Source organism: Silene latifolia, chromosome Y (genome assembly GCF_048544455.1).
Source record: "Silene latifolia isolate original U9 population chromosome Y, ASM4854445v1, whole genome shotgun sequence".
NCBI lineage: Eukaryota > Viridiplantae > Streptophyta > Magnoliopsida > Caryophyllales > Caryophyllaceae > Silene > Silene latifolia.
The window spans coordinates 387,218,074-387,229,002 of record NC_133538.1 but is presented as its reverse complement, the minus strand read 5'-3'; the positions used below and the strand labels follow the sequence as shown (position 1 = coordinate 387,229,002).

General features: G+C 39.6%; 1 non-coding gene across 1 annotated transcript; it reads left to right on the top strand.

The window, feature by feature from the left end:
* Positions 1 to 10,491: 10,491 nt before the first annotated feature.
* LOC141635669 (small nucleolar RNA R71) lies at positions 10,492 to 10,598 on the top strand. The gene has a single exon (XR_012540339.1). It is a non-coding gene; the product is annotated as a small nucleolar RNA R71 (small nucleolar RNA).
* Positions 10,599 to 10,929: the final 331 nt, after the last annotated feature.

Here is a 10,929-nt window from a genome sequence, read left to right as displayed (position 1 = left end):
GTAAGGCTAAGGAACGTGAGAATGAATAGATTGAAAGGAAGGATGTGGATAGTAGCAACTTGAGATGCGTAAGGAATTATGGAGGTATTTGGTTAGGAATTGTATTGGTTAAGAATATATGTAATGAAAGTTCTTTATAGAGGGATGGAGAAGAGTGGTATATAGTGAACTTAATGGAGACATGTCGCGACGTGGATTTGCAGATAGTGAGTAAGTTTGGAAGATTTAGTTTATTAAGAGGTGAAACTAATGTGTGATTTCCTTGGGCAAGTAACGTTATGAAATGAGTTTTGGGGTTAAAAAAAAGGGTGATTGGAAATCAGTGTGAGTGATAGCATGAGGTGGTCTGGACTGATTGTTGATAAGTGTGAGTGATAGCATGATAAGAGAAGATCTATAGTAAGAAAGAGTGAGATGATACTGATATGAAATAATGGGATTTGAGTTTTGGAGCAATGAGAAGGTAACCGGAGCACTAAAGAGTTAGGTAGAAGGAATAAGGAGTTGAATCATTAATTGGTATTGTTGAGTGTAAAGAGATAAGAAGGATAAAAGTAAACTGAGAAAGATGTTGATCGGAGTTATGTGATATTAAAGTCAGGAATCATCCAGATGTATGATACTATCATAAGGATGTTAGTAAACGGTCATATAGGAGTTTCAGGACATTATGATTAGTCATGAGCTTCGGGGAATTAAGGAAAGTAAGAAGCCGAGTAAAAAATTTATGCGATATGAGATCTTGGTGGTGAGTTTGGTGACGATACAATTAAGGATGGAATTGGAAATAATGTTGAGGTAATTTTTGTTGATGGATTTGATGTTCATTATTTGGGATGTTAACCAAAGATAGGAAAGAAACCGCGATGTTTAGGGATGAGTGTAAGAGGTTTGTTATACGAGCAGTGGTGGTATTATGGTGTTGTCACTAGTGGTTAATGGTGATGATAGATAAGAAGGATAGCAATTCTAAAGAGGTTGATTTTGTAGAGGCCGGATTGATATGTACGTTTGGAAGGAAGTATAAGATGTGGTTATATGAGGCGGGTGCTAGTAGTTGAATATTAATGGTATGGTTATATTTTGCAGGAGGTAATGGTTGTGCGAATGGGAGAATGTGTTAACTTACATGATCAAGATTGACTGGTTGGATGTGATTACGGGTCTTTGATGTGTATAAATGTTTGTGTGAGGTTCTGACCTCACGAGAAGTGGTATGGTGTGATAATTATAATGTTGTTATCTGAATGTTCTGTAATATATGTTAGATACGGTAACCTAATGCAATAATGTTCAAAAAAATTAATTTGATTGATCTGGCATGGCTAGTTATAATTGTATGTGTATTGATAATACATGTGTATTCGGTGAAATGGTAGGGATGATGTCCATGAGGTGCTTATCTGTTTATTCCATACAATATGTTGTGTTGTGATATAGTAAAGCAGTTTTGAGTAAGTTTTCTTGTCCGGGAAGTTGTCCTGACTCAGTGTGTATGAGATCAGTGTAAGTGGTGATGTCTATCGATGTGGTTGTTGTGCCTCGGGTGGTGATCCGGGCATGGTATTTCGTGTTGTGATACAGGTATTTTCGCGCTGTGGTGCGGCTGTTGATGGCGGTGTTGCGATGTCGTCATCGATTGTGGTGGAGTAGGAGTGATGATTACGATTCGAAAGTGCATACCAGTTACACATAGTTGTTGTTTTGTTTGTTGATGTTCCCTGTGAGTTTCAGTTTGGACAGATAGACGGTTGTTTTGTTTATTGATGTTTCTTACCAGTTTCAGCTTGGGTGTATGGGTAGAGTATGATATGGAAGGGAGTTGTGTATGTTTCTGTTGCCGGCATGGTATATCGATATTCTGTTCAGGGGACACAGTTGTGAGTGGTTGTTACAGTAATTTTGATCTTGTTTTAAGATGAGGCATTGGTAGACATAGTAATGGCAAGTGAATAGTGGAACATGTGTTGTACTGATCTGAGAGCTGCAAGTGGTTTCTAATCTTTTGTTGAGATAATGAGTGTAGGGTGTAGGGAATTAGTATCATGTTAAGTTATGTATGAGTTTTGCGGTAATGAAAGAAAAGAACTTGAGGATCTAGTGTGAGTGTGTGTAATAATTGTGGATCGTGAGTCATGAGTATGGAGATAGGTGCATGTATAGAGGACTATGTCATTTTGGAGGTAATAGGGAACAGATGAAGTTTTGGTTAAGCTAAAGATTTTGTGGTATAGGTTAGGTGGTGTGCCGAGTTAATTGAGTTATGAGAACTGTTAAGTAAGAGAGCCTTGGATATAGGAATGGTGAGTGTTTAGATTATAGGCGGTTATCTTTGACATGCGATGGTGATGAGGATAATGAGAAGATATAGCTAAGGATTTAGTATTAGTGAGTTACGAGGAAGAAACACTTGTCTTAAGAGGAGTAGGATGCGATAAAAGAGAGTTTCATGGTTGTGGATGTTGTAGTATATTTGGAAGTAGTGTGTTGGTGTAGCATAAAGGATGGATCTTTGTTGTGATTGATTTTGTTAAAAGGTCATGGTCGTGCTTGTAGTAGTTCGATGTTTAGGAATGGGAGAATATTTTGATAGTGTTGACAGTTGGATGATGATGATTATGAGTTCCATAGTTTGGCAGTTGGATCATTCTGTTTGATGTTATGAGTGTTTTGATATCGCATTTTCTAGTGGATAATATGTTATGGAGCTAGCAGTGTTTGTGGATAGCAGTTGGTAGTGTTTAGAGTTGGTGTCGAGAGAGACTATGATGTAGTTGATACGATATCGTGAGCTGTGTTGTGGAGGTAGGCATAGTTGGTGAAGTTGGTGTTAAGAGTTCATGTTTTATAGGTTGGGGTTTTGTTTTGAGTTCGTAGTTGCGTTGTTATGTCTTAATCGAGTTGCTGTGATGGTTTTTATGTATGGGTTGAACTTCGGGGACGAAGTTCTTTTTAAGGAGGGAAGACTGTAATACTACGGTTTTATGTGGCTTAGGGTACTCTATCGAGTGGGGCTTACTCTGTCAAGTAAGTATGTTTTTACGCAAAACAGTAGTCTGCCTAATGGGTACTCGATCGAGTAAGCTTGGCACTCGATCGGGTAAGGGTCACTCGATCGAGTAAGTGACTTACTCAATCGAGTTAGTGAGTTGTACGAGCTGAGTTTGATGGGTTTTGTTAATGATGCGAGATAAGTATAAAAAGTTGCCCGTCACTTTTCTTAGTTTCTTTTATCTATTCTAAAACCTAAGTGAGGAGAAAAGGAATTACGTAGTTTGTTTGCCATCGCATCATTAGCAAATCCCGGAGCTATAGGTGTCGGATTTCATCGTTCTTTACACCGTTGTGATCCTTGTGTTGAGGGTAATTTAAGCTTTACATATAATTTTTAAACTATTTGGTTAGAGTTGGTTGAAACCCTAATTGGGTGATTTGGGGGTTTTGGGGAGTATTGTTGATGTTAGATTGTGATTGTATGATTGTATGTTTGATAGGAAGTAATTTCAGTGAAGGACGATGTTGATTAGCTGATTGTGACGATCTTGGTGATTGCTGTTCCAGGTAGGGTTTCCCTACTCAGTATTAATTACATGATGTGTTTGGTGGTTTCATTGTGATTATTGTTAAAGTATATTGTTGGTGGTTGTGACGGTTGTTGGTTATATTTTTGGTTGTATTGTTGATTAATATCGTTGATTGTTGTTGTATCTGTTTGTGGTCTTCGGGGTACGTCCCTTGTTGAGTGGAGTCACTTGCGGGAGTGGCTTCATGCCCTTGATTCGCCTTCTGTGAAACCCGCCACAGGAGGGATGTGCATATTAATGAACATGGGTTTATCGCTCGATGGAGATGAGCGGGGCATAGGTGGGAACGACTGCGGTCCCCCACTGGCGGTGTGGAGTACCTGTTGCGATGGGTACTCCGGCATGACTAAACACTTTAGTGTGTAGTCAGTTGTGTGGAGATTGATTATGGAGTTTGGAGGATTGTTGTATTGTTGAGCTGATTGTGTACTTGTTTCATTGTGGCTTTGTGTTGTGTAATTAGTACTGACCTCGTTTAAATGTTTTAAAAACTGTGGTGATCCATTCGAGGGTGGTGAGCAGTTATTGAACAGGTATGATATGACGCATATGGGATAGCTGGGATGAGTCATCACGTGGCTGTTAGAAGAGTCTTCCACTGTGTCAGACAATGTCTTATAGTTGTGACAGTTTTGGCTAGTAGACATTTTAGAGTACTTTGTATTTCAGTTTAAGAGTTTTGGTTTGGACATGTAATCACTTAAACCGTATTTACTTTTAAAGTATGTTTCTTTATTGTCTTATAATTATCATTGCCTCGGGTAACCGAGATGGTGACGTTTCCATACCTTAAGTGGTCCTGGTAAGGCACTTGGAGTATGGGGGTGTCACACATGTTCTTTTAATCTCCTCCCCAATTAACCGGAAATATTAATTGGTTCATAATAGGACGCTGTCAATTAAAGCATGCATTAATTTTATTTAACATGACATAAACACACGTCCAACAAAAGGTCGAGTAGGATAAATAAACAGTAGAAGTAAACGACCACAATATGTCTATATTTCAAAATGCAAATGCCACAACCACTAAGCTCAATCAGACTATCCACCAGATACTCACAGCCTGGGGCCTTCCAATACTCACACTATCCACCAGAGACTAAAGCCTGGGGCCTTCCAATTCTCACACAATCCACCAGAGACTAAAGCCTGGGGCCCTCCTATTCTCACACAATCCACTAGAGACTAAGCCTGGGGCCTTCCAATTCTCACACAATCCATCAGAGACTAAGCTTGGGGCCTTCCAATTATAGTTATCCATACACAACAATAAAAACTGATGAATGCTCACAATTCAATATAATTGATCATAGAATATAATTCACACCACAATTCAGCTAGAAGCTATCTTTCAATCAACACACAATGCTCACAAGATAAATACACCACATTAAGACGATCTAGATGAGCATATATCCTACCCCAATAGCAAATCTTCTGGTCACACAAGCAATCAAATTGATCATTTACAAATCCATAACCTACATAACATAATTATGTACAATTACTACATAACCAACCAACTAATCATGCACTTATCTAATGAATGAGTTTTGTCGTCAATTCTCACACCTAAAACAATTTATAAAACTCCCAAATTAAGTAGTCTAATAAGGGAATCGTTCGTAAAGATGGGGTGGATTTGTACTTAATTTGTTTAAATCCAAGTTTAGTCGAAAAACAAGAAATTGGTGAAAGTAATTAAAGTAAAACTAGAGCAAATGAAAGTAAGTTGACTAAGACAATGATATGCAAACAATTGATGGAAAACTAGGGTCTTTGGGTTCCCTTAGACAAGGTAAAATAGATATGGGTGTCAACAAGTCTTGGGTAATTTAACGCCTAGGATTATGGACTAATTGCTCAGTCACTCCTAAAGTAGAACACAAAATCATCACAATGCAATCAAACTCATCATAAACATTCTATCAAGTACCCACATAAACTCTCATCTATGAAGATACTAAAGATAAATTGAAGAAACGTATGAACTTTCATACACACAATTTATCAAACACCTTGTATGCATGTTTACAAAGACAAATAATCACCCAAAACATAAATATTAACAACCCATATTAATAGTTTAGCCCTCACTTAAGTTCCCCTTAAACCCTAGAGGGAAACTACTCACTCATGATAGATGAACAAGTATGAATAAATGACGAACAAAACACAAACATAACAATAAACATTATGCTAATTCAAACAACATTTAAAATGAAACAAAGATGTAAACAATTGAAAACTAAAGTGAACAAAGAATGAAATTATACCAATACTTAAGAAAGATTCAACCTTTGGATTAATTATGGAAGAATTTCTTCAAAATGTTCTCTTATAAACCCATTGCTTATGATAACTCTAGGGGTCCCAAACCTTGGGAATATTGTGCTTTTAAACAACTTCATCACTACCTTTGAATCATTAGTATGTGATGATACCGCTTCAATCCACTTGGAAACATAGTCAACGGCAAACAAGATGTATTCATTTCCACATGAGTTTGGAAATGGGCCCATAAAGTTGATTTCCCAAGAATCAAATAGCTCAATTTCAAGGATGTTATTGAGCGACATTCCATTTCTTTTCCCAATGTTTCCCGCCCTTTGGCATGCATCACACGATTTCACTAAGTAGTGAAGGTCTCTGAACATGGAAGGCCAATAGAACCCGCCTTGTAGCACCTTGGCAATTGTTCTTGAAGTAACAAAGTGTCCACCCTAGGCCGAGTTATGAAGCCTATCAACTATCTCAATGCCTTCCTCTTTTAACACACATGATCTTATAAACATTCCGTCCCCCCATTTTCGGAACAATTAAGGATCATACCAAAAGTACTTCTTTGCATCATGCTTCAACTTTATTCTTTCTTGAGCATCAAGTTCATTCAAAATGAACCCACCAACTAAATAACTCACCAAGTCCACAAATCATGGCACATTTTCCCCCACTTCTATTAGGCTATCCTCTCTTAGCCATTAATTTATGGATCCACTTTCATCTTTGATTCCATGATCATCAACCGTGTCTTGACAAGTGATCGGTCACGACATTTTTGGCCCTATATTTGTCCCTGATTTCAAGATCAAATTCTTGAAGTAGCAAAACCCACCTCAAGATTCGAGGCTTAGCATCTTTTTTCACAGTCAATTGTCTCAAGGCGGTGTGGTCGGTGTAAACCACCACTTTGGACCCCACTATATATGGCCGAAACTTCTAAATAGCATGGACAATTGCAAGCATTTCTTTCTTGGTGGTGGACTAATTCTATTGAGCTTGATCAAGTGTCTTGCTTGAGTAATAAATGATATGGTGTCAATTGTCCACAACTTGGCCCAAAACCGCTCCTACGGTATAGTCGGAAGCATCACACATTATTTCTAATGGGAGACTCCAATCCGGTGTTCGGATTATGGGATCCGTCACAAATGCAAGCTTCAACCTATTAAAGGACTCAAGGCAAAGTTGATCAAATACAAAAGGACCATTCTTAAGGAGAAGTGAAGTTAACGATTTTGAAATTTTTGAAAAGTCTTTTATAAACCGTCTATAAAAGCCGGCGTGACCAAGAAAGCTTCTCACTCCTTTAACATTTGTAGGGGGTGACAAGTTTTCTATCACCATAACTTTGGCTCCGTCAACTTCTATCCCCCTTCTGGGTATGATGTGACCAAGCACAACTCCCTCCTCTACCATAAAATGAAACTTTTACCAATTGAGGACTAAGTTGTGCTCCTCAAATCGACTCAATACATTTGACAAATTGACAAGACCATGATCAAATGAGTCTCCATGGACACTAAACTTGTCCATGAAGACCTCCATACTCTTCTCCAAAAATCGGCAAATATGGCCATGATACACCTTTGAAAGGTGCCTAGTGCATTACAAAACCCGAATGGCAATCGCCGGTAAGCATAGACTCCAATAGGGCATGTGAATGTCGTTTTCTCTTGGTCTTCTGGGTGAATTGAGATTTTAAAGAACCCGGAATAACCATCAAGGAAAGCATAGACTCCAATAGGGCATGTGAATTTGGCCTATGAAGGGGACTGGGAAGTGGTCTTTGAGGGTGGCGGCATTTAGTTTACGATAATCAATACACATGCTCCACCCGGTAACCGGACTGGTAGGTAGGGAAGTTCCGTACTCTTGTTCAACCATGGTTAAACCACCTTTATTGGGGACCACGTCGACGGGACTCACCCACTTACTATCCGTAATTTGATAAATAATCCCTTCCTCCAACAATTTCAAGACCTCATTTTTAGTAACCTCCGCCATTTTTTGGTTCAATCTTCTTAGACCTTCTACACTAGGCCGAGTTCCCTCCTCTAAGACAATCCTGTGCATGCAAAGACTCGGAATCAGCCCTTTTATGTCATCAATGCTATAACCTAATGCTTTTCTATACATTTTGAGAACTTTCAAAAGTTTTTCTTCTTGAATAGCATCTAGGTTAGCATTGATGATAACCGGGTAAGTCTCTCCCTCACCAAGAAAGGCATACTTAAGTGAGGGAGGCAAAGTTTTGAGTTGTAACTTAGAAGGGAGTAAGCCCTCAACTTTCTTGAGTAACTGTTCATCCATCTCCTCATCATGGATGACAATTTTGAAGGCCTCTTCCATTTCCGACTCTTCCCTAGCCACTTCTTCAACTACTTCATCAATGACTTCAAGTGTGCATGCTTGGATTAGCCTTGGTCCTTTCACAAGATTAGGAAGGTTAAATTCAACTTTATCACCCTCTATTATAAAGGTTAGCCGCCCATCTTTCACATCGATCAACACTCCACCGGTAGCCAAGAATGGCCTACCGAGGATGATGGGGGTGTGGCTCTCCTCCAGAATATCGAGGACAACAAAGTCGGCGGGAATCAAATTATTTCAAATCTTGGCGGATATGTCCTCAAGTACCCCTAAGAGGCATTTGACGGACCTATCCGCCAATTGGAGAGTCATGCTAGTCGGGACCAAATCATACATACCAATTCTTTTAGCAAATTTCAAGGGGAGCACACTCACACTAGCTCCTAAATCACATAGAGCTCTAGATATGGGAACACCGCCAACTACATAAGTGATAGAGAAACTTTCCGGGTCACCAAGCTTATGTGGCATTTTTTTTAAAAGGAGTGCACTAAACTCTTCATTCAAAGCCAACATTTCTTGCTCATCTAACGTCCTCTTTTTTGACAAGATATTTTTTAAGAATTTGGTGTAGGTTGGCATGTTCGATATCACCTCGGTAAAGGGTAGAGTCACTTTAAGTATTTCCAACATTTCACAAAATTTCGTAGACTTGAAATTTTCTCTAGACTTTAGAGCTCTAGTGGGATAGGGAATGTTATGGAAACGTTGAGAGTTAGAGGATACCTTTAGAGAATTTGCCTTACTTGTTACCTTAGTGGAGGGTTTTAGAAGCACTTCCTCGGTAGCCTCTTCACTCACCTCCTTTGTATATGGGAGGTCTTCAACTAAGCCGTCAACATCTTTGTTCACTTGAGTTTCCCAGCTTGTAGATGCTCCACTTGTTGTCTTTCCTTTCTTGGACTCACTCATCCTTCCCGAAGGATTCATTGGTGGGCTTTTCCCGCCACCATTCATTACCAACCGCTTTCTTTTTTATTCAACTTCAATTTATAGATCCTTGTAAGGGTCTTCAAGCTCAACCCCACTCCTCAAGACAACCGCATGGGCTTGATGGTTTACCGACGCATATTTTGAGCTTTGGCCTTGGGTAAGCAAACCACCGGGTGGTCTTTGAGGGTTAGCTAATGCTTGGGATGCCATCCGGGCCTCCATTTCCCTCATCTCCCTTTTAGTAGCACTTGACAAAATTTTCATCTCTTGGTTGTGTAATGTTCGCATGTTCTTTATCATTTTTACCATTTCTCTATATGAAGGCTAACCCATTAGTTCTTGCTAGGGTTGGTTAGCCAAAGGAAGAGGGAACCCATACACAAAACGATTGTTTGGACCTTGATTGTTGTGCTGGTTTTGGTTTCCTTGATAACTTCCTCTAGGCCCTTCGTTGTTGTAATTTGACCCTTGCCCTTGGTTATACCTTTGTTGTCCTTGGAAATTTTGTTGAAAACCTTGGTCTTGAAACCCTTGACCTAATCCTTGGTTACCTTAGTTTTACCCATAATCTTGGTATCCTTGATTTTGATTCCCAAAGTTTTGGTTTTGGTTGTTGTTGAACTCTTGATTTTGGTTCCCAAAATTGTTCCCAAAGTTGTTTCTTTGATTTTGCCCTCCACCCCTTGGTTGAGAAAATCCGGGTGGGTTGGTGTTTTGGGCTTGTGGTTGAATGTGCTGTGGGTTTTGCACATTAGTACTCTTGTAGCCCATGTATGTGTGGTTCTTCATAACCGGATGTTAAAAATTTGAGTTTGGGTTATAGTTGTTTTGGTTGTTGTAAGAGGGCCTTGGTGGCCTCATGGAGTTGTTGTAGCTTTGGAAGGCATTAACATCTTGAACATTCTTTTCACCACCCATTGTGTATGCATTGTTAGCACATACATCAAAAGTGTAACCCATCCCTCCACACAACTCACAAGAGGGTCCTTGAACAACCTCCTCTATGGGGGGACCATATGAACTACTACCTTGATGCACTTGTTTCTTTGTCATTTCCTCAAACTTCTTATGAGAAGATCTAGCTTTGCATTTGTTTCAGCATTAGAATCTGAAAAATTCTCCTGAGGGTAACGACTACTTATCCTCAAAGCATTCCCTCTTAACCCATAATTAACTTCTGAGTCAACCATCTTCTTGATGAGGGCCGATCCTTCGGCATCTCCCAAATGGTCAAATCCCCCCCACGGAGGCATTTACCATTTTCTTAGTTCTTGGCAATAGAGTTTGAAAGAATGTTTGAGTAATGTACCATTCGGGAATTTCGTGATGTGGAAAGCAGGCTATAAGGTCTTGGAACCTATCCCAAGCTTCTTCCAAAGATTCTCCATCTTCTTGTTGAAATTTGGTGATTTCGTTTCGAAGCATGGTGGTCTTAGGAGAGGGGAAGTACTTGGCAAGGAAGGCTTTGGCCAAGTCATCCCAAGTAGTGAATGTATTTGGGGGATGCATGTTTAGCCACCGGTCCGTCTTGTCTCTCAAATAAAAGGGAAACAACATTAACCTCAAGGTGTTTTCGGGGACTCCATTTCTCTTCATCATTGCAATCTTACCCTTAAACTTCCTAAGGTGAGGATGGGCATCCTCGTCAATGTTTCCACTAAAGAAATCCTTCTCAATCAACCCGAATTGAGCCGGGTGGATTTCGAATTTGTTAGGAGCCAAGGTATCAAAGTTGATTGGAGAGGCGGAGTCTTCC